Source organism: Cylas formicarius, unplaced genomic scaffold, assembly GCF_029955315.1.
Source record: "Cylas formicarius isolate icCylForm1 unplaced genomic scaffold, icCylForm1.1 PGA_scaffold_10__41_contigs__length_53128322, whole genome shotgun sequence".
Lineage (NCBI taxonomy): Eukaryota > Metazoa > Arthropoda > Insecta > Coleoptera > Brentidae > Cylas > Cylas formicarius.
In genome coordinates, this window is record NW_026844214.1 from 8,441,208 (window position 1) to 8,462,299 (window position 21,092).

The 21,092-nt window shown below is 37.9% G+C and overlaps 1 long non-coding RNA gene across 13 annotated transcripts; it reads left to right on the top strand.

The window, feature by feature from the left end:
• The first annotated feature begins 1,392 nt into the window (after window positions 1-1,392).
• On the top strand, window positions 1,393-21,028 carry LOC132708152 (uncharacterized). Of its 13 annotated transcripts, none has more exons than XR_009619857.1 (14): window positions 1,393-1,543; window positions 2,043-2,415; window positions 2,852-3,293; window positions 4,719-9,488; window positions 9,602-10,304; window positions 10,419-11,116; window positions 11,230-13,193; window positions 13,290-13,968; window positions 14,082-14,693; window positions 14,786-16,947; window positions 17,012-17,210; window positions 17,270-17,722; window positions 17,849-20,950; window positions 21,014-21,028. It is a non-coding gene; the product is annotated as an uncharacterized LOC132708152 (long non-coding RNA). The 13 variants fall into 13 exon arrangements; XR_009619855.1 differs by having other exon boundaries at window positions 11,230-12,522; window positions 12,631-13,193; window positions 17,270-20,950; XR_009619848.1 differs by having other exon boundaries at window positions 11,230-12,522; window positions 12,750-13,193; window positions 17,270-20,950.
• Window positions 21,029-21,092: the final 64 nt, after the last annotated feature.

Genomic DNA, 21,092 nt, shown 5'->3' on the forward strand with positions numbered 1-21,092 from the left:
TATACAGGGTTTCTCACCGTAACTGTTCGTTAGATGTTTCTGGGATTAGTCAAAAGTTTGAAATTCTGGGACCGTTCATATAAAAATATTTTCAAAGTCACATGACTTCCGGTTACATCGGAGAAAAAAAGTGCACGAAAGTCATGGCCATTATATAATCTAATAGCTTTACAAAATGTGGAGTGGAATATAAATTGCTCGACTCGATACGTTAAAATTACATTTTTTACGTTTTTTAGTGTTTTTGTCTTAATGAACTATCAGTTTAAATATTATTGAAACGTTAAAACTCACGATTTTTTAACGTTTAGGAGTAAGAATTTTAAATTTTTAAATAATGACTAAATTTCAAGCAAACCCAATAAAAGTGCCGTACATCTGCTTTTTGAAAGCTTTTACATTGCTATGTGGCTTTCACATTTCAGTCCACTTTTTGTGAAGGAAAATAGACAATTTCATTATTCCTAACTTCGAAAGGAAATGTAACTTTACTCATAGCAAGACATAATTTGACAAAATAAATAATGTAAATAAAATACATTTGATAAAGACACGGTGTCGAAACAATTCTCATGTCAAAATATATAATTTCCTGAAAGTCTTCTTACTTATTTTGATAAATGGATTTTCTTCAAGTAAAGTTTGGTTAAAATTGTGTTATAATATCTCTATTTAATTTATCTGATCTGATATATCATAGATGACATGTGTTCATCGAATTGAAATTACAAAACTGTCGTGATTGTGAGTAATACACATTGTTGCATTTAAGAAATTAGATTAATAGACAATCACAAAAATTCTTAAATAAATAGTTTACGTAACTGCAAAATCTGTATTTTTAGTTATTACTATATTTTTCAAAATAATCAAAAACAAAAATGTTTGGTGACTTATGGCACTTGGCAAATATGTCGGCAAACAAAGAATCGTACATTTTCTCCAACGGTACTAACTACCTATTCCATTGTTATATTTGTTTTATTTTTAAGTACCAATAATTCTAAAAAAATCATGAATTTATTATATTTATTTATTTAAAAAAGGCGCCGGTTCAAACATCATTATTTAACCACGTAGACAGTTTTTTGAAATTTGACTACATAGTTAACACATGACCATTGGCGAACGAAACTTTGAGAGAATACTTTCGAGCAGAAGCATGACGCCACCAACACAACTAAAATATGTGAACCGAAATTTCCGTAATGATTCATTCAAAATATGTATAAGATATATGTAAAAATATTTTCCCAGACAAAAAACTGCAGTAACACAGTGAAATGTTAATTTAGGGATGGGATAATTTACTCCTTGATCAGGACTATTTTGCACTAGTCGCGTAGGAATATATTTCCATCACGGAACCGTCATTGACCTACGTATAAATAGCAACCCCTCTTTCCCACCGCGTCATTAGTCCCGAAGCAGTTGTTATTGGAGTGTGTTGCAGTGTTCAAATTGTGGTTGTGAGTAGCTGTTTCCAAGTAGGTTTCTGAAATTCGTCCATGTGGTGATTTGCTTCCGGAAAAGAGCAAGCAAGGTGTGTTTTTAACTGTAAAAACTTTTTTAAATTACCTATCGACATATTATTGACTATTGTTTCGCTCTTACACACTAATGGGCGTTTCGGTGAACCGCTCCACCAAAACGTCAGAGTTAGCAAATTGGATTTCACAAATAAAAGTCAAAAAGACAAATTTCAAGTGTCAAAAGCGAAAAAATTTCTTTATTGAGGCTATTTTGTCAAATGCATTGTCGCGCGCCGAAACCGAACTTCGTCAAAGACAAATGGAAAGGAAGCTAAGATGGCAGCGTTTAATGTCCAAGTATGCCGTAGATGATAGTTCGAACATTAATTGGGATATGAAGACGTATGAAGACATCACCGCCGATATTGATAGCTTTATGAATCAATTGAAAAATATGAGAGTTCCTGTTAAAAGTTGATAATAGTATTATGTAGAAATTTGTTCTATTGTAAAAGGCTGTTACACTGCGTTTTGTTCTGTGATATACTATGTGTAATTTTTTTATTGCAGTGGGGAATCCGACTGGGTCAGAAGGTGCCAGAGATAGAAGCCCTTTTTGGTTTGTAAATGTTTAGATTAAATTAAGTTCTTGTATATATAAAATTAATTAATAAAATAATTGATTTTTTTTGTGAATATTGACTTCTTGTCCCAAATGTACCCGGTACTAATTTGTTTTAACTTTACATGTGAGCAAGAGGGTCCTGAACAAGGTGGTCACCCTACCATGTTGATTGAGAACTGTATTTTGTTTCCCTTATGTTTGTCGAATGCACCAAGGTTGTAGCTGCTCTAAATTCTGCACTGCTTGCATATGAGGAGTTCGTGGGTTCTCGTCTTTGCTGGAAAAATGGCAATTAGGATGAGCTGCCTCGACAAAATGGTAAATTGGAGTATATATATGCATTTGATATTCTGGTAGTTTAGTAGTATAAACTGACTGGTCTGACAATTTTCATCTATTGCCGATTGTACAAAATAAAGTGGTTGTTGCGTTGTTGCGGTAAAAGCTGTATACGTGAAATTCACGGTAACAGTGACTTTTGCATATACTGCACTCAAGATTATAATTTTCATTGTGTATTGTGAGCTATCTACCAAATATATTTTGAATTGATCATAAAAATAACATATATATCTCACATGTAACTTTAAAAAAAACTATAAAAAATTCATAGTCTCTGCGAACAATAAGTGAAGAAAATGCTTTCTTAATGGTTGAGCTCCCATTGAGTTACGGCATTTTCCATCCTTGTTGTGCAGCGCGTTTATTTTCTTGCTACTGAACGTTGTTCCTTCATGTTTGATATTTTCTATAGGTTCCAAATGGTATTGACAAGTTCAGTCGACAGCTTGGCCAATACCATCAAAACTATTTGCAGCTCGAAAAACACAGCTAACCCGACCTTTTCAAGGAAGGAGACGCGGTGTTCAGAATACTCCCCATTTCAATAACCATTTAATCTTATCATACTGGCTGGCGAAGTATAAGAAACTGATGCCAACAGCGGTATCCACTTTTGTTGTCCTGTGTACATCATTTTGGCGGAGAGTGGATGAGCTATTTGCCTTCCATCGAGATCGTTATTTATTCCAAACCATTAGCAAATTCAAGATTCCACTATCTCTAGCGACTACAATGTGGAAAAACTTTCCCTTGGTAAAATATGCAGCAAACACTTCAACCGTAAGAACGATATCTTTTGAAGATAGGGTTGAATGTTGGCCAAACGGAGTCCTGCTGGCTCAGCTGCATATCAGGTACCTATTTATTTTATAAAGTCTTACTTTAAACCTTTGAGATTGCAGTATGTATGTTCAGTGTTGTTTATGTATGTAAACTCACATGTTTAGTACTTTGGACTACCTAAATAAAATTTTAATCGGCGCAAAGTACTTAACTTTCGACTGCTAGAATTTTAATTCTCTAAATCATAAATAGCCCCCGACGTTTGTTCGAATTTTGCATCTTTTACAGAAATTACCGAGTGTTTTCTGTTAATTTTCTTTTTATAAGTTGAAAATAGTTTTATCTGAATTTATAATTGCCGTTATCACAGAGCAGATTATTGTTTTATTCATTTCAGAGGTCACTAAGTAGATAACCTATATCGATCCACTATAATCATGGTGAACGAAGGACAATTCATTTTGGTGTTTGGTCGCGGAGAAAAAAGTCCTGCCGAGGATTCTTTATTTTAGTGCAAAACAATGCAATTTAATAAGATCAAAAATGCGAAATTCACGTATATTTAATAAAACTAGTAGATTTCCAGCAAGCAGTAACTCGGTGCTCTCGTGGCTGCGAGAGCGAGAACAATTCATTTTAAAAATTATTTTGCAATGTCGTATGTTCTGTTAATTTCAGAGGTACAAGAAACTCTCAAATTAATTTCATGAATTTTGCGGATATGAAACGTAGGAAATACTTCTGAAATACTATACATAGAGAAAATTATAAACAATTTAAAAATTTTAAAATCAATCGTTAAAAATTGAAAACGTAATTCACTCGTTTTTGTTAAACCTCTGAAACGAAATCAAATTTGACAAAACGGCAATATTAATTTACAAAAATGCAACTTCTGAGAGAAGTGTGTGATGAAAAGTAATAGTTCTGCAAGAAATAAATATTTTTATTAAATAATCGTATAATTTTATATCCTGAGCTATTAAGTTTGCATTAAAACAAAAACCGTAGTAGCGCACAAAAAATTTTGATGCACTTTTAAACCCCGACCAAATATCAATTTATTTTTTCCGCTGCTGTGATTATGGTGTTAATAGTTTTGAATTCGCGAAGCAATATGTTGTGATATTTTCGGTAGGAAAAAATCTTTTGTATTGGATCAATTTCTTTTTCAAAAATTATAAAATGGTTTAAAGTTTCAGTTTACCTTTTCAAACAAAAAGACAGTGGCCTATTATGAGAAACCCGGTACTTAAAAATAGGAGAGAATGCAAAATATGTATCCAAATTCAATTTTAAATACTGTTGGAAGTTTTCGATAATTGTAATATTTTCCGATAATTAATTGTACAAATCAAGTTACTATTCCTACAAGCTCATATGGATAATTTTTTGTATATTATATGTCTATTTGTTGTGTGCAAAATATTTAATGACAACCATAATTCCACAGACGACTCATTATATTATATTGTGGGTTTTTGATTTATTTTTAGACAAGAAGAAATATAGCTGAACTTGTCTTTAGAGCCTTATATCATGCGGTGCCAGCCATTCTCATTATGATTATTGGAATGTTTACCTACCCCCTTGCGTTTTTTATCGAAGCTACAGGAATAATTCGTCTTAGCGCCTTAAAACAACCATTTCTTGACAACTAAAACGTGGTCGGCATTTGTTGGGGCAAACTCGTCGTTGAACGTCGTTATGTGGTGTTTCTTCAGTCTTCGATCCTTGGTCAACAAAGCAGATTCTTGGTGGCGACGCCGAGTGGAGTGCGGAACACAAGGTTACGTTCACTTTTGGTTTTGGATGCGCTGTAAAATGTTTTAGGTTGGCGTTTCTTTAATTATTTGAATTACATAGGCATAAAATCAATAATAAATGCCCATATGGAAGATTTTGCAGATCAACATGCAAGAAAGAAAAAAGAAATGAGTCCCATATTCGCGCTCCATATTCCAAAAATTTCGTTGTTTGCCTAAATTTCAGAAAATGTAATTCTAACCAAAATCACTACAACTACAAGACAAAGTCCACTTATCAAATCTTGTCAAATTGTATTTATTATTGGTGAGTATGCCGAACTTGCGCTACTAGTCGTTTTAAGCAGAAACGCTGTATCGACAATACTAAAGAAGAAAAACACAAACAGAAAGGTGGGGGCTACCAATGACCGAACGTAGCATTAAATAATAAATTCAATTCAATTTGGTTTACGCTAGGTACATTCATATTGGTACAATTTGCTTAAAAATAAATTATATCTGCTGAAACAAGATATGAGGAGCCAAGGAAACACAAGAATGATGAAGATTAAAGTAATTTTCGAAACATTTATTCAATTCAGCAAATATTCGCAGTAAGTAAAGTATTGAGATTGTATTTGTAAGTTTTAAAGTATAGAGAACTGTGATTGGAGCCCAGGAAATTTTGTTCACTAAATTCAAACGAGTAAATGTTGTGGGGTTTGTTTAACAGACAGAGAGTTTTTGATTTGGCTCTTTGGATATTACTTGTCTATTGTCGAAACTATCACGGCGTTTGAAAGGGAGATCTCGTGTCGCAAAGAAGAATTTAGTGGTATTCCTCCTAAATTTTCCATCGAGATACTAAGTTTTTGTTCCAGATTTGAAGATAGCAACAAGATAAGAAAAATGTCCTTTAAAAATATGTATAAAAAAATTAAGCTCAGAAGATTGAGATTTTCTGCATCACTAAGTAACATTCCAGGGAATCTAGTTATTGCGAAAAGCAGAAGTTTTTCTCTATTGGGATAAAAAAACCGAGTGGCCCTTTCGTTAATAACGTATTAAATTGTTCTTGGACATCGTTTTTAAGATTATTTTCGTAGGATGATTCAACCACTGCCGAGCGAAAGAATATTGCATACTCCCCCAGTCAGGGTTACTAACCATATAAATAAAATTATCCAGCCTTTGGAATGTTATTTGTGATATTTTTTATGGACTGAAGATACTAAATGCAAGTAGATACAAACAACAGCGGGTCTCTGTTTATTATGGGCACACGAGGTTCTTGTCCAGGACTGAATAAAATGGTTATTATTTTCGTACCAAGTAAAAATGTAAGTGTGGGGATGTTAAATTTATAAACATCCCATTTGCTCCTGGTATAATGAAGTTAATATTGCAAGTAATCTTTTTATAGGCTAATGCATACTTCGTATTTGAATTTAATATTTGACACACTCAACAAAAAGTTCTACTTCATTATTGCCACACACATATTCAACAAGACTGTTTTGTGTACGAATGATTTTTAAAGCTGCCGATTAACCTGTTCTGTCTGTGGGTGGGATATTGTCTGTTCTAGATTTAGCTTTTTAATTGTAACACTGAGACTAATCACCCGGTACATGGGACTGTAAATTTATCAAATAGACGTTTCGTGCAAACAGTTCTGACAATTTAGCAAATGAATCAAAATCAGAGCAGCAAACATTTCGTTTTTTAGAGTTTAATTTGCTGCTAAAACATGCAGATAATCAGGAAAAGAATGCCAGCATCTCAAGAACACGTTTTGATACAATAAAATCAAGAGTCCGGACGGATCGACTTCAATGACATTTCTTGCAGTATTTATAAAATTATAGACTATACAGCATTTTTTGTTTGTTCATGTACACCGAAGTAATAACAATTGTGGAAAGAAAAAGTACGTTCGAGGCACTTGCATAGATTTTATTGCTGATAATTTATCTTAACTTGGAGTTTCTTTTGGATCTGAATTTACTAAAGCGCAAAAAAGTACAAAAGGAAGAGTTTTTGCCATGTTGAGCAGCAAGTAATGGAAAATTCGCTTTGGCGCAGACACTAAGATCTTGTGTTTTAGAATGTTTAAAGCAACAGCTAGGAAACACTGAACAAACCCGCATCGTTGTTGTATTCTTGTTTCACGCCAGTTCCCGATGAGAGTTTTTTTATTTGGACACGAACGTGTGCTCTACTTCCTATGGATTTAGAACTGCATGCGGGTTGGATTTCCCAAAACCGCTTCATAAAACTAATTTACAAATTTGTTTTGAATATGCGGTTAAAAAATTTATTTAAGGTATAGGTACAAAATGTGTGGACCATTTGTGTGCGTCGTAGAATAATTGGTCTGCAGTGTGACGGAGACGCCAATTTGACCTATTTATTGAGCAAGGCGGGCACATCATCTGGGTGGGTACTTATTGTGTGTCTCACTGCACACAGCAGAACTTTTATTAAACCTCGCTTGCCAGCGCGACGATTGGAAAGGTTTTGAGTAAGATATTTAGGATAGTTCTCAATCTTTTGGCTAGACCAACCCACCAAAGCAAAAAGTTAAAGATATCGTATCATGAAAGTCAAGTACATCAGGAGGTATGTTTTTTTCCAAATTGCATGATTGTACATATAGCACAAATTTCAGCATGGAACCATATTGCAACAACATTTGAATTATACAAATAGCGGCTGCTGAAAAAAATTATTCCATATGGAACCCTCTATTAAAATTGCTTGATACCTATAATATTAAATAAATAAATCGGCATTATAAAATATTTAAATAGCATCTGTAACGGCTACAGCATTGATATTGAATAAATTTTGAAAATACACTCGTACAATTCGGAAGAAGCTCACCAACCCAACAAGGAGGACAGCGGCAGTTTCAGGAAAGAGAAGCAAGTATGAACAAACGACAGTGTGAGAAGAAGCGGGGCAAATTTGACGAAAAGAAAAGCAAAAATCACCGACGAGGCAACTTGGGGACAAGAGATAGCCAATGTTGCAGCTTCCAACTGACTGCACAACACAGAGGCGACTGATGAATCAAATCAGTTTATGATCGGGACTTTGGAACGCAGAGGTTTACTAAAAGAAAATTACGGTGGCTGCAGCAAGAGAGGCAAAAAGGACCACAAACGAGCCAACTCAGTAGAAAACAATATCACCGGTGTTGCAGCTTGAATAAGACGGCACTACTTTGAACAACTTCTACAGAAAGAAAATTCAATAAAAGTTTCCGATGAAGAGGACAAGCGAGGCCATCCTACAGATTAAGAAGGCTACATAACAGAAGATAAAAAGTAGGTACGAAAAGAAAACTATTCAGCGACAGGAAACCACTGAACAGCAGTTGAAGATGAAGAGGAGCAACGGGGAAAATCAAAAGAAGAAGAGGTCATCAAAACGAATTAAGTAATTACAAATTGCGGAGCTCCGGCGTGCAGCGTGCACTTTTGACAGCAGTTTGCAGAAAGAAGTGTGGCAACTCAGGAGAAGAGGAAGCGATCATCAAAATTGTTCCCCCCAACAGCACGGCACCTCCTTTGTCGGCATTTACGGAAAGAAGAAGACATTTTCAGGTGAAAAGGACCAGCGAGGCAATCCTGGAGATCACCAATGATAGGAAAGATGGCTACCGAACAGAAGACCGACGAAAAGAAATTATTGAGTGACAGAAAAGCTACTGAGCCGCAGCAGAAGATCAAGAGGAGCATCGGGACAAATGGGGAGAGAAAAAGATCATCAAGACGAATTAAGAGATCAGAAATTGTGTAGCTCCGGCGTGCAGGGCAACCACCTTTGACAGCAGTTTGCGCACACAAGACTCAAGAACGGTTTCAGATGGGGGCGACCGATTAGGCAAATCAGGAGAAACTCAAAAAGGGAACGAATTGATCGGAGACCATCGACATGGTGATTTTGGTCGGGACCAACGAAAAGAAGACTATTGACTAAGATCAAAACGAATTAAGAAATTACAAATTGTGGATCTCCGGCGCGCAGCGTGCACTTTTGACAGCAGTTTGCAAAAAGAAATGTGGCAACTCGGGAGAAGAGGTAGAGATCATCAAAGTTGGTCCCCCAACAGCACGGCACCTCCTTTGTCGGCATTTACGGAAAGAAGACGACATTTTCAGGTGAAGAGGACTAGTGAGGCAATCCTGGAGCTCACTGAGATGAAAGAAGGCTACTGAATAGAACAACTGAGCAACAGCTGAAGATAAAGAGGAGTAGCGGGACAATTGAAAAGACTGCGCAAAGAAGACTTAAGAACGGTTTCAGATGGGGGCGATCGACTAGGCAAATCAGGAGAAACTCACCAAGAGAATGAATTGAACGGAGACCATCGACACGGTGATTGGATCGCGACGTAAGCAACTTCAGAAAAGGAGATTCAACAACAGTTCAGATGGAGACGACCTATGAGTCTAATCAGAAGGTCACCCGGACGAATAAAGAGAAGATTGGCAATTTTGGAACGTGATGGTATGGAATTACCTTTGACAGAAGTATATTCAAAGTTGTTATTTAATTTTTCTTTTACATGATAATTACAATTAATGTTTATTTTATTAAAAATCGCTCAACCACGATTTCAGATGATGACGGCCAGGGCTTGAAACCAATACAACAAGGAGGCAACTCTGGAAAAGAGATAATCACGAACGTGGCAGAAGACCAACGTCTTTTGGCAGCATTTACGGAAAAGAAACTATTCAATACTAGATACAGAAAATAACGGCCAGAAGAAGAAAAGATCTTCAGTTTTGTAGCTCCGACAGGATGGCACCTCCTTTCGCAGCATTTACGGAAAGAAGACTATTTAAGACATTTTCAGGTGAAGAAGACTACCGAGGCATTCCTGGAGATCACCAATGATTGGAAACAGGGCTACCGCACAGAAGACCGACGAAAAGAAACCATTGAGCCACAGAAAAGCTACTGAGCAGCAGCAAAAAATAAAGAGGAGCATCGGGACAAATCGGCCGAAAAAAGATCATCAAGGCGAATTAAGAGATCAGAAATTGTGTAGCTCCGGAGTGCAGGGCAACCACCTTTGACAGCAGTTTGCGCAAACAAGACTCGAGAACGGTTTGAGATGGGGGCGACCGACTAGGCAATCAGGAGAAACTCACCAAGGGAACGAATTGATCGGAGACCATCGACATGGTGATTTGGTCGGGACGTATGCAACTTCAGAAAAGGAGATTCAACAACAGTTCAGATGGAGACGGCCAACGAGTCTAATCAGAACATCACCAGGACGAATAAAGAGAAGATGGGCAATTTCGGAACGTGATGGTATGGAATTATCTTTGACAGAAATATATTCAAAGTTTTTTATTTCATTTTTCTTTTACATAATAATTATAATTAATATTTATTTTATTAAAAATCGCCCAACCACGATTTCAGATGATGACGGCCAGGGTTTGAAACCAATACAACAAGGAGGCAACTCTGGAAAAGAGATAATCGCGAACGTGGCAGAACAGCAACGTCTTTTGGCAGCATTTACGGAAAAGAAACTATTCAATACTAGGTTCAGAAAATATCAACCAGAAGAAGAAAAGATCTTCAGTTTTGTAGCTCCGACAGGATGCCACCTCCTTTGGCAGCATTTACGGAAAGAAGACTAGTTAGCGACATTTTCAGGTGAAGAGGACTACCGAGGCATTTCTGGAGATCACCCACGATTGGAAACAGGGCTACCGAACAGAAGACCGACGAAAAGAAACTATTGAGCGACAGAAAAGCTACTGAGCGGCAGCAAAAAATAAAGAGGAGCATCGGGACAAATCGGCCGAAAAAAGATCATCAAGGCGAATTAAGAGATCAGAAATTATGTAGCTCCGGCGTGCAGCGCAACCACCTTTGACAGCAGTTTGCACAAACAAGACTCGAGAACGGTTTCAGATGGGGACAACCGACTAGGCAAATCATGAGAAACTCACCAAGGGAACGAATGGATCGGAGACATAATGACTTAATCGCAACAGGAGCAGCTTACAAAAAAAAAGACCAACAACAGTTCAAATGGAGACCACCGACGAGGCTAATCAGGAGATCGCCGGGACGAATAAAGAGAAGATCGGCCATTTTGGAACGTAACGGTATGGAATTACCTTTGAAAGAAGTATATTCAAAATTTTTGTTTAATTTCTCTTTTACTTAATAATTATAATTAATAATTATTTTATTAAAAATCGCTCAACCACGATTTCAGATGATGACGCCCAGAGTTTGAAACCAGTCCACCAAGGAGGCATCTCTGGGAAGGAGATAATCGCGAACGCGACAGAACAGCAACATCTTTTGGCAGCATTTACGGAAAAGAAACTATTCAATTACTAGTTTCAGAAAATAACGACCAGAAGAAGAAAAGATGGCAACAACATCGCGAACGTGACAGAACAACAACCTCCTTTGGTAGCATTTACGAAAAGGAAAACTTGGCAATAATAGCGTCAGAAAACAATGACCAGGAGAAGAGAAAATCATCAATTTTGTAGCGCCGACAGGATGCCACCTCCTTTCGCAGCATTTACGGAAAGAAGACTAACGACTTTTTCAGTTGAAGAGGACCAGCGCGGCAATCCTGGGAATTACCAACGAGAAGAAAGGCTACCGAACAGAAGATAAAAACGAACGACGAAAAGAAGACTAGCAGCAGCTGAAGATCCAGAGGAGCATCGGGACATATCGGGAGAAAAAAAATCGTCAAGGCGAATTAAGAGAGCAGAAATTCTATGCCTCCGGCGCGCAGGCAACCACCTTTGACGGCATTTTGCGCAAACAAGACTCGAGAACGGGTTCATTTTCAGGTGAAAGAGGAGGAGCAGCGAGGCAATCGTAGAGGTCAGCAACAAGAGGAAAGAAGGCTACTAAACAAGATGAAAAGGACCAACGAAAAGAAAACTATTGAGTGACAGAAAGCCACCGCACAGCAGTTGAAAATGAGGGGCAGCGGGGAAAATCGAGAGAAAAGATCAAAACGAATTAAGAAATTACAAATTGTGGATCTCCGGCGCCCAGCGTGCACTTTTGACAGCAGTTTGCAAAAAGAAATGTGGCAACTCGGGAGAAGAGGTAGAGATCATCAAAATTGTTCCCCCCAACAGCACGGCACCTCCTTTGTCGGCATTTACGGAAAGAAGACGACATTTTCAGGTGAAGAGGACCAGTGAGGCAATCCTGGAGCTCACTGAGATGAAAGAAGGCTACTGAATAGAACAACTGAGCAACAGCTGAAGATAAAGAGGAGTAGCGGGACAATTGAAAAGACTGCGCAAAGAAGATTTAAGAACGGTTTCAGATGGGGGCGATCGACTAGGCAAATTAGTTGAAACTCACCAAGAAAATGATTTGAACGGAGACCATCGACACGGTGATTGGATCGCGACGTAAGCAACTTCAGAAAAGGAGATTCAACGACAGTTCAGATGGAAACGACCGACGAGTCTAATCAGAAGATCACTGGGACGAATAAAGAGAAGGTCGCCAATTTTGGAACGTGATGGTATGGAATTACCTTTGACAGAAGTATATTAAAAAAATTTATTTACTTTTTCTTTTACTTAATAATTATAATTAATGATTTTTTTTTAAATTGCTCAACCACAGCCAGAGTTTGAAACCAATTCAACAAGAAGGCAACTCTGGGAAAGAGATAATCGCGAACGTGACAGAACAGCAACGTATTTTGGCAGCATTTACGGAAAAAAGACTATTTAACGACATTTTCAGGCGAAGAGGACTACCGAGGCATTCCTGGAGATCACCAATGATAGGAAAGATGGCTACCGAACAGAAGACCGACGAAAAGAAACTAGTGAGCGACAGAAAAACTGCTGAGCAACAGTAGAAGTTCAAGAGGAGCATCGGGACAAATGGGCCGAAAAAAGATCATCAAGGCGAATTAAAAGATCAGAAAGAAATTGTGTAGCTCCGGCGTGCAGGGCAACCACCTTTGACAGCAGTTTGCACAAACAAGACTCGAGAATGGTTTCAGATGGGGGCGACCGACTAGGCAAATCAGGAGAAACTGAGCAAGGGAACGAATGGATCTGATCGCAACAGAAGCAGCTTACAAAAAGGAGACTCAGCAGTTAAGATGGAGACCACCGACGAGGCTCATCAGGAGATCACCGGGACGAATAAAGAGAAGAACGGCAATTTTGGAATGTGATGGTATGACAAGTATATTAAAAAATTTTATTTAATTTTTCTTTTACTTAATAATTATAATTAATATATTTTTTTTTAATCTCTCAACCATGATTTCAGATGATGACGACCAGAGTTCGAAACCAGTACACTAAGGAGACAACTCTGGGAAAGACATAATCGCGCACGTGACAAAACAGGAACCTCTTTTGGCAGCATTTACGGAAAGGAAACTGTTCAATAATAGTTTCAGAAAACAACGACAGAAGAGAAGATCGTCAATGTGATAATTTCAACAGGATGGCACACCTCCTTCGCGAGGATTTACGGAAAGAAGACTATTTAACAACATTTTCAGATGAAGAGGACCAGTGAGGCAATCCTGAAGATCACAAACGAGAGGAAAGAAAGCTACCGAATTGAAGATAAGTTCCGACGGAAAGAAGACTATTAAGCTATAGAAAAGCTACTGAGCCGCAGCTGAAGATCAAGAGAAGGGTCGGAACAAATAGGGAAAAGAGAAGATCATTAAGACGAATTAAGAGATCATAAATTGTATAGCTGCAACGCAACCACCTTTGACAGCAGCAAAGAAGACTCACGGACGGTTTCAGATCGGGGCGACCGACAAATCAGGAGAAACTCACCAAGGGAATGAATTGATCGGAGACCAACGACATGGTAGCTAAGTCGGGACAGGAGCAACTTGCAAAAAGGAGATTCAGCAACAGTTCAGATGGAGACGACTGAAGAGTTAAATCCGAATATCACCCGGACGAGTAAATAATGGAATATGATGGTATGAAATTACTTTTGACAGAAGTTTGTTACAAATTTTTATTTAATTCGTCTTTTATTTGGTAATTATAATTATTAATTATTTTATTAAAAATCTTTCAATAACGTTTTTAGAAGATGACTACGATATTTTAAAACCAGATCACCAGCGAGGCACCTCTGGCAACAACATAATCGCGAACGTGACGGAACAACAACCTCCTTTGGTAGCATTTACGAAAAGGAAAACTATTCAATAATAGCTTCAGAAAACAATGACCAGGAGAAGAGAGAATCATCAATGTTGTAGCTCCGACAGGACCGCACCTCCTTTGACTGCATTTAAGGAAAGAAGACTATTTAACGACATTTTCAGGTGAAAGAGGACCAGCGAGGCAAGAGGAAAGAAGGCTACTAAAGATGAAAAGGACCAACAAAAAGAAGACTATTGAGCGACAGAAAATTACTGAGCAGCAGCTGAAGATCCAGAGGGGAGCAGCGGGACAAATCGGGAAAGGAAAAGATCATCAAGACGAATTAAGAGATCATAAATTGTAGTAGTTTATGCAAAGAAGGAGCAAGACCGGTTTCAGATGGAGACAACCGACTCGGAAACTCGCCAACGGAACGAATTGATTGGAGACTATCGACTTGGTGGCTTGATCAGGCTTACAAAACGGACGCTCAACAGTTCAGATGGAGATGACCGACGAATTACGAGAATATCGGCAATTTTGGAATGTGATGGTATGGAATTAACTCTGACAAAAGTTTTAAAAAAAAAATTTATTTGATAATTATTAACTATGTTATTAAAAATTGCTCAACTACATTTTCAGATGAGAACGGCCAGAATTTAAAATCAGATCGTCAGCGAGACAATTTTGGGAAAGAGATGATCACAATCAGGAACCTCCTTTGACAGCATTTACGGAGAGAAGATTATTCAACGAAATTTTCACGTGAGAGGAGTAGCGATGCAATCCAAATCCGGGCAGTACAAATCTGAAGATTTAGATCACCAAGAAGAGAAATTAAGATATCTCCAATTTTGAATCTTGGATAGGACTAAAAAAAATCATCACCTTTGCTGGCAATTCGCGAAAAAAAAAGGCTCTGGTCAAGATAACCGGACAGGCGTCTTAGGAGAAGAGATCACCAATGTTGCAGCTTCGACCTGAAGACACGGCATGGAGACCACCGCCGAATGAAATCAGTAGATCACCGGTACAAATTAAAAGAAATCAGATTACCAACGAGGCAACTTTTGAGAAAGAAATATCACCAGTATTGCAACTCTGATAGAATGGCACGAAAGCTATTTAATGACAGTTCCAGGCAAAGAGAACTAGCGAGACAATAGACTTCACCAAAGGGGAAAGAAGGGAGGCTACTGTGCAGAAGATGAATAGGATCAACGAAAAGAAGACCGACTATTCAACGACATTTTCAGATGAAGACTACCAATATTGCAATCTAGTTCACCAACGAGAAAAAAGAAGGTTACTAAACGGAAAAAAATCACCACCTTTGGCGGGAAATTAATTGAAAAAGGACTATCCAAAATGACTCGTTAGATGAGATCACAAACGTTGCAGCTTCGACCTGACGGACGAATTAAGTCAGTTAATCATTGAAACGAACTAAGCTGAGATCACCAATTTTGGAAAGCGGATGATACAACATATATGACGGGAGTTGTGTACTGAATAAAATGGAAGAAAATTGTTCAACAACAGTTTCAGAGTATGACAGCTGGAAAGGCAAAAGAAATCACAAATGAGAGTTTTATAGTTGGCAGTTGGGATAGGACGGCACCAACATTGACAGAATTTTACAGCAACAAGACTATTCCATGACAGTTTCAGGCGAAGAGAACCCGCGTGACAATCGAGGAGACCACCTACGAAAGGAAAGAAGACTACCACTGAACAGGAGATGAACAAGACCAACGAGCTGCAGTTTCAGATAAAGTTACCCTAAGCTAAGCAATCCATGAGAACATGCACTTAACAACGGAACAGATTGGCCGGAGATCATCGACAAGGCAGCTTGGTTGGGAGAGAAGCAGTTCATAGAAAGGTTATTCAACAACAGTTAAGATGGAGACGACCGACAAGTCAAATCAAAAGATCATCGGGATGAATTAAGAAAATATCATCAAATTTGGAAGAAGATTATATGAAATTACCTTTGATAGCAGTTTATTCAAAGACAATTGCGCAACAACGTTTATCAGATGATGACGACCCTAGTTTAAAATCAGGTCGCCAATGCGAGGAAACGTTACTTTTCAACAATAGAAGAAGACGCGCGATGCATATCTGAAGATTTAGAACATGAAGGATACAAATTAAAATGTCTCCAATTTTGAATCATGGACCGAACTTGGCCCCCCCTCTGCTCTGGTGGTTCACAACAAAAAGTACTGTCAATCACATTCTCCGGTGAATACAACTGATAAATCGAAAGACGAATATTGTAGTTTTGACATGACGCCACGACACAAGGCACCAACGAATAAAATCGGTCGATCAACAGAATCAATTAAGAATTTACCAATTTGGGAACCTTTCACAGCAGTCTAATATATCATGGGAGCCAAATCAGATTATCAAGAAGGCAACATCAGTATCAGGTGGAGAGAGTCAGCGAGATAATCCAGGACATCACAGACAAAAGGAAATAAGGCGGCTACTGTATAGAATATGAGGAGGATCAACAAAAAGATGATTGTTCAATCACAGTTTAAGATGAAGACTACCAGCAATGCAATCCAGAAGATCACCAATGAGTGGAAAGAAGCCTACTGTACCAAAGATAGAGTATCGAGGGAAAGAAGACTATTCAACGACCGCTTCAGATGAAGACTACCAGCAAGGCAATCCAGTAGATCACCAACAAGAGGAAAGAAGACTACAGAACAGCAGTTTAAGGTCAAGAGCATCAGCGATGCAAATCAGGAAAAGAGATCACAAATTGTAGAGCTCCGGTGTGCAGGGTAATAATTTTTTACAGTTTAATTTTTTGCAGTTTACTGAAAAAAAGTTCAAAAACGGTTTTAGATGAAAGTGACTGGTCAAACCAGGAAAAACTCAGCAAGAGAACGAAATGGCCCGAGACAATTGACATGCCAGCTTGGTCGGGACAGATGCAGCTCACAGAAAGGAGACTCCTCAACAGTTCAAATGAAGAAGACCGACGAGTGAAATGCGACGATCACTGGGACGAATGAAAAAAACTAAACAAATTTGGAACGGGATGGTACGGAATTACCTTTGATAGCAGTATATTAAAAGAAAATTTATCAATGACGTTTTCAGAGGATGACGACCAGAGCCCAACATGACGGGATATTTAGCATCAATTTTTCAAAACAAGCTAGCAGTTTTAGAAGAGCCAAAGAGGCACCAATGTGGCAACTCGGTAGAAGAGATCATCAATGTCCTAGCTGTAATAGGACTCCACGTTCTTTGGCAGCATTTACGGAAATTTGACTATGCAACGACATTTTCGGACGAAGAGATTACCAACGAGAAGTTAGTGAACACTAGTGGAAGATGATACAGATGGGATATGCAAATCTGAAGAAGAGCAGTAGTAGATGAGCAAGAAGACAAATTAAGACATGTCCAATTTTGAATCTGCTTGCAGTTCACGAAAACAGGATTATCAAGAACGTTCTCAGGTGAAGACGAACAGAGAGACTACTCAGGGGAAGAGATTACCAATTCTGAGAAGAAAAAAGAATACTCAATGGCAGTGGAAAATAACAGGTGATAAAAATCTGTCAAAGAGTAGATCATCAAGAACACAAATTAGGAGATTGTCAATTTTGGATTTTAAGCGGTATAGAGGGGCAGCTTACAAGCTCTAAGATTAATTGAATATTGTTGCTTCAGATAGAGACGGCTATCGACTCAAATCAGATCACTGGGACGAATTAAGAGAACACCGATTTTGGTACCTTTGACAGCAGTCTAGTGCGAGAAAACTCCTTCCTCAACAACAGATAAAGACCACCAAAAGGACAAATCGTTCACAGCAAAAAAACTATTAAACAACAGTTGAAGGTGAGCGACAACGAGACGATCCAGCAGATCAACGAGAGGAAAGAAGAGAGCAGTTAGATACCCAGTGAGAGACGAATATCGATAAGAAAAGATCATCAACAAATTGAACAGAGGGCTCACAAGAACGATTTCAGATGAATGCGACTGCGCGTCGAGAAAATCAGGATAAACTTACTCACGAGACCAACATTAACAAGTTTGGAAGAGGCGGGATCACCTTTAGCAGCAGTTTCCAGAAAAGAGACTGGACCAATCAGGTAGCTAGAGCTAAGCAGGAGTTTATAAGAAGAAAAGTATTAGTCTACTACTAGCTTTAGAAAACAACCCCAAAGCATCCAGAAGAGATCAAATTGCATCACCAGCAGGGCGTCAACCATCTTTAACAACGGATTACAGAAACAAAACTATTCGGTATTAGTTTCAAATAGATCACTAACGAGAGGGCAGAATCAAACTGAAGATGAAAAGACGAAACAAATCCCGAGAAACTATATCATCAAAAAGGCCAACTAAGAGATCACTTAAAGATAAACTTTGGCGAAGACATCGCTGCAACAGAAATGGCAGTAATTAATTTTTCAAAATTATTTAGCCTTATAACTGTTAGTCTCAACTACCAATTGTACAAGGTTAACGCAAAAATTTCGGCCTTACATAGATGCAGCTCCAGTATCACGATAAAACTTCGTCTTCTTTTAAATATATATCTTCGTAGGCTGCGAAAAGAAAATTGAAGTCTTGGATCAAATAGTTTTTTATTGACAGCATTTTAAACAAGACGTGTCCGAAAAAATGTCGCAAATAACGCAAATTGAGTATAGAGCAGTCATAAAGTTTTTGACAAAAGAAGAGTTAGCACCTAAAATTATTAAAGAAAGTTCTCCTTCGTATTCTGTAGTGAAAGAATGGACAAAACGTTTTCCAATGGGGCAGGAGAGTCTCTTGAAGATGATTCAAGAACTGGTCGACCAGTAGACGTCATAACGGAAGATATTGTTGCCATTGTGGAAGAGGTGGTATTGACTGATCGACGTTTAAAGGTCAAGAAAATCTCGGAAATTACTAAGCTTTCTGATAACAAGTGTTCTTCGAATCCTGCATGATCATTTAGGTATGCATGAGTGCAAGATGGGTTCCTAAAAACCTTTCGGCTACTCAAAAACAACGCCGTGTCGAGTGTGCGCGGCCTTTTTTGCAACTCTGTGGGTCGGAACCGAAGCGTGTGATAGAAACTATTGTTATGGGAGATGAAACTATGGTTCTCTATTATGACCCTCTATCGAAAAAAGAATCAATGGAGTAGCGTCGTAAGGGTAAAGCACATCCAAGAAAATTCAGAGTCTGCCAGTCAACAAAAAAGGTGGTGGCCGCGATCTTTTGGGATTGTGAAGGAATTCTTTTGATAGATTTTAAAGAAACTAATACCACTATCAATGGTAAATATTACGCAACATTATTACATAAATTGCGAGACTGCGTACGAGGAAAACTGTCCATACTGCTGGTGTTGGACAAGCTGCCATTTTAGAGTATGGGTTCCAACATCTTTCCTATACTCCAGATATGGCCCCCAGCGACTATTGTTTGGATATTTTTAAAAGGACTTGCGTGGACGGCGGTTTAACGACGAAGTTGAGTTAAAAGAGGCTGTTTTAGCTCACTTTGCAGACAGGAAAAAAATGTTTTTTGAAGGGATTGAGTTGTTAATAAAGAGATGTAATAAGTGTATTGAAAATTAATAAAAAATTGTTACTCTACTTTGTTTCTTTCTGTAGTCTTTATGAAATAAATACTACTTGTTTTTAATACATTTAATAGTTCGATCTAAACATTACATGCACGGCGAAGAGAAGAGTTGTACCGTTACATTCAAAGCTTTTTAGTAACTGAATGACCCAAGCCTAACTTTGTCCTTTCGTGGGACTCTAAAAGTAATATAAGACTAATAGTGTTTACAATATGGGAACACGGGGTTGAGTCCCCGATAAAGGACGCCTCGACCTATTTGTGGGAATCTTCTTTTTCCAATATGAAGTTTATTAAGAATAAATATCGCAATCGACTTACAGATGAACATTTGGATAATTGTATTGGAACGGCTGTACCAAATTTTACTGCAACCATTAAAAAAATTATCGATGAGTCTGACTGTCGGCCTTCTCATTGAACGTGCTTTTTTATTTCTCAATGTTTATGTTCATGATAGTACGTTACTTTTTGTTGTTATTATTAACTATTTTTAAATCTTACGTGACATGCCGTTGTGACTGGATAAAAATTTGTGTTTATTTTTAAAACACCTGTTCGGTTATCTTTTGAACGGATTATCATTGAACATACAATGCAACAAGATTATTGTTATTAATTAAGGTAATAATCTTGTTGCATTGTATGTTAATGACCCCCCTTGGATAATCCTTTCAAAATCAATTTGTCACTTTCATATATCTATGAACAGACCATAGGAATGTAGCTATGAACAAGTACGTACTAGTAATATTAGTTATTTTGTTATTAGTTTATTATTAGTACCTATGTATTATGTGTTACCAATTCAAGTTAAATAGTAAAATAAATACTATAATGATAAATTAACTGTGGATTATTTCATTTACGTTGCGTTACGTGGCTTCCGTGTGGGTAGCTCACTGTTTATTGCAAAATTAACAAAGTAGCTCAACACATTGAAGAGGTTGGCGACCACTGGTCTAACGAAACAAATCCCGAGAAAACTATATCATCAACAACGCCAATAAACAGATCACTTGAAGATGAAAAGGTCGAACGAAACAAATCCCAAGAAGACTATACCAACAAACAGGCCAATTAAAAGATACCCGATTTAAAATCTTGTGCGGGACGTGACAGGAACCCCTATCGCCTTTGACATCAGTTCACGAAACGAAGACTTTTATGAAGACTATCATAGAGGTAACTTAGAAGAGATCGCCAATGTTGCAGCTTCGACTTGACAGCCACCAATTTTGTCAACAGGACAGAAAGAAAAAAAGTGCTGAACAGCAGTTGAAGTTGAAGAGGATCAACGGTAATCTGGAGAAGAAAAATCATCAAG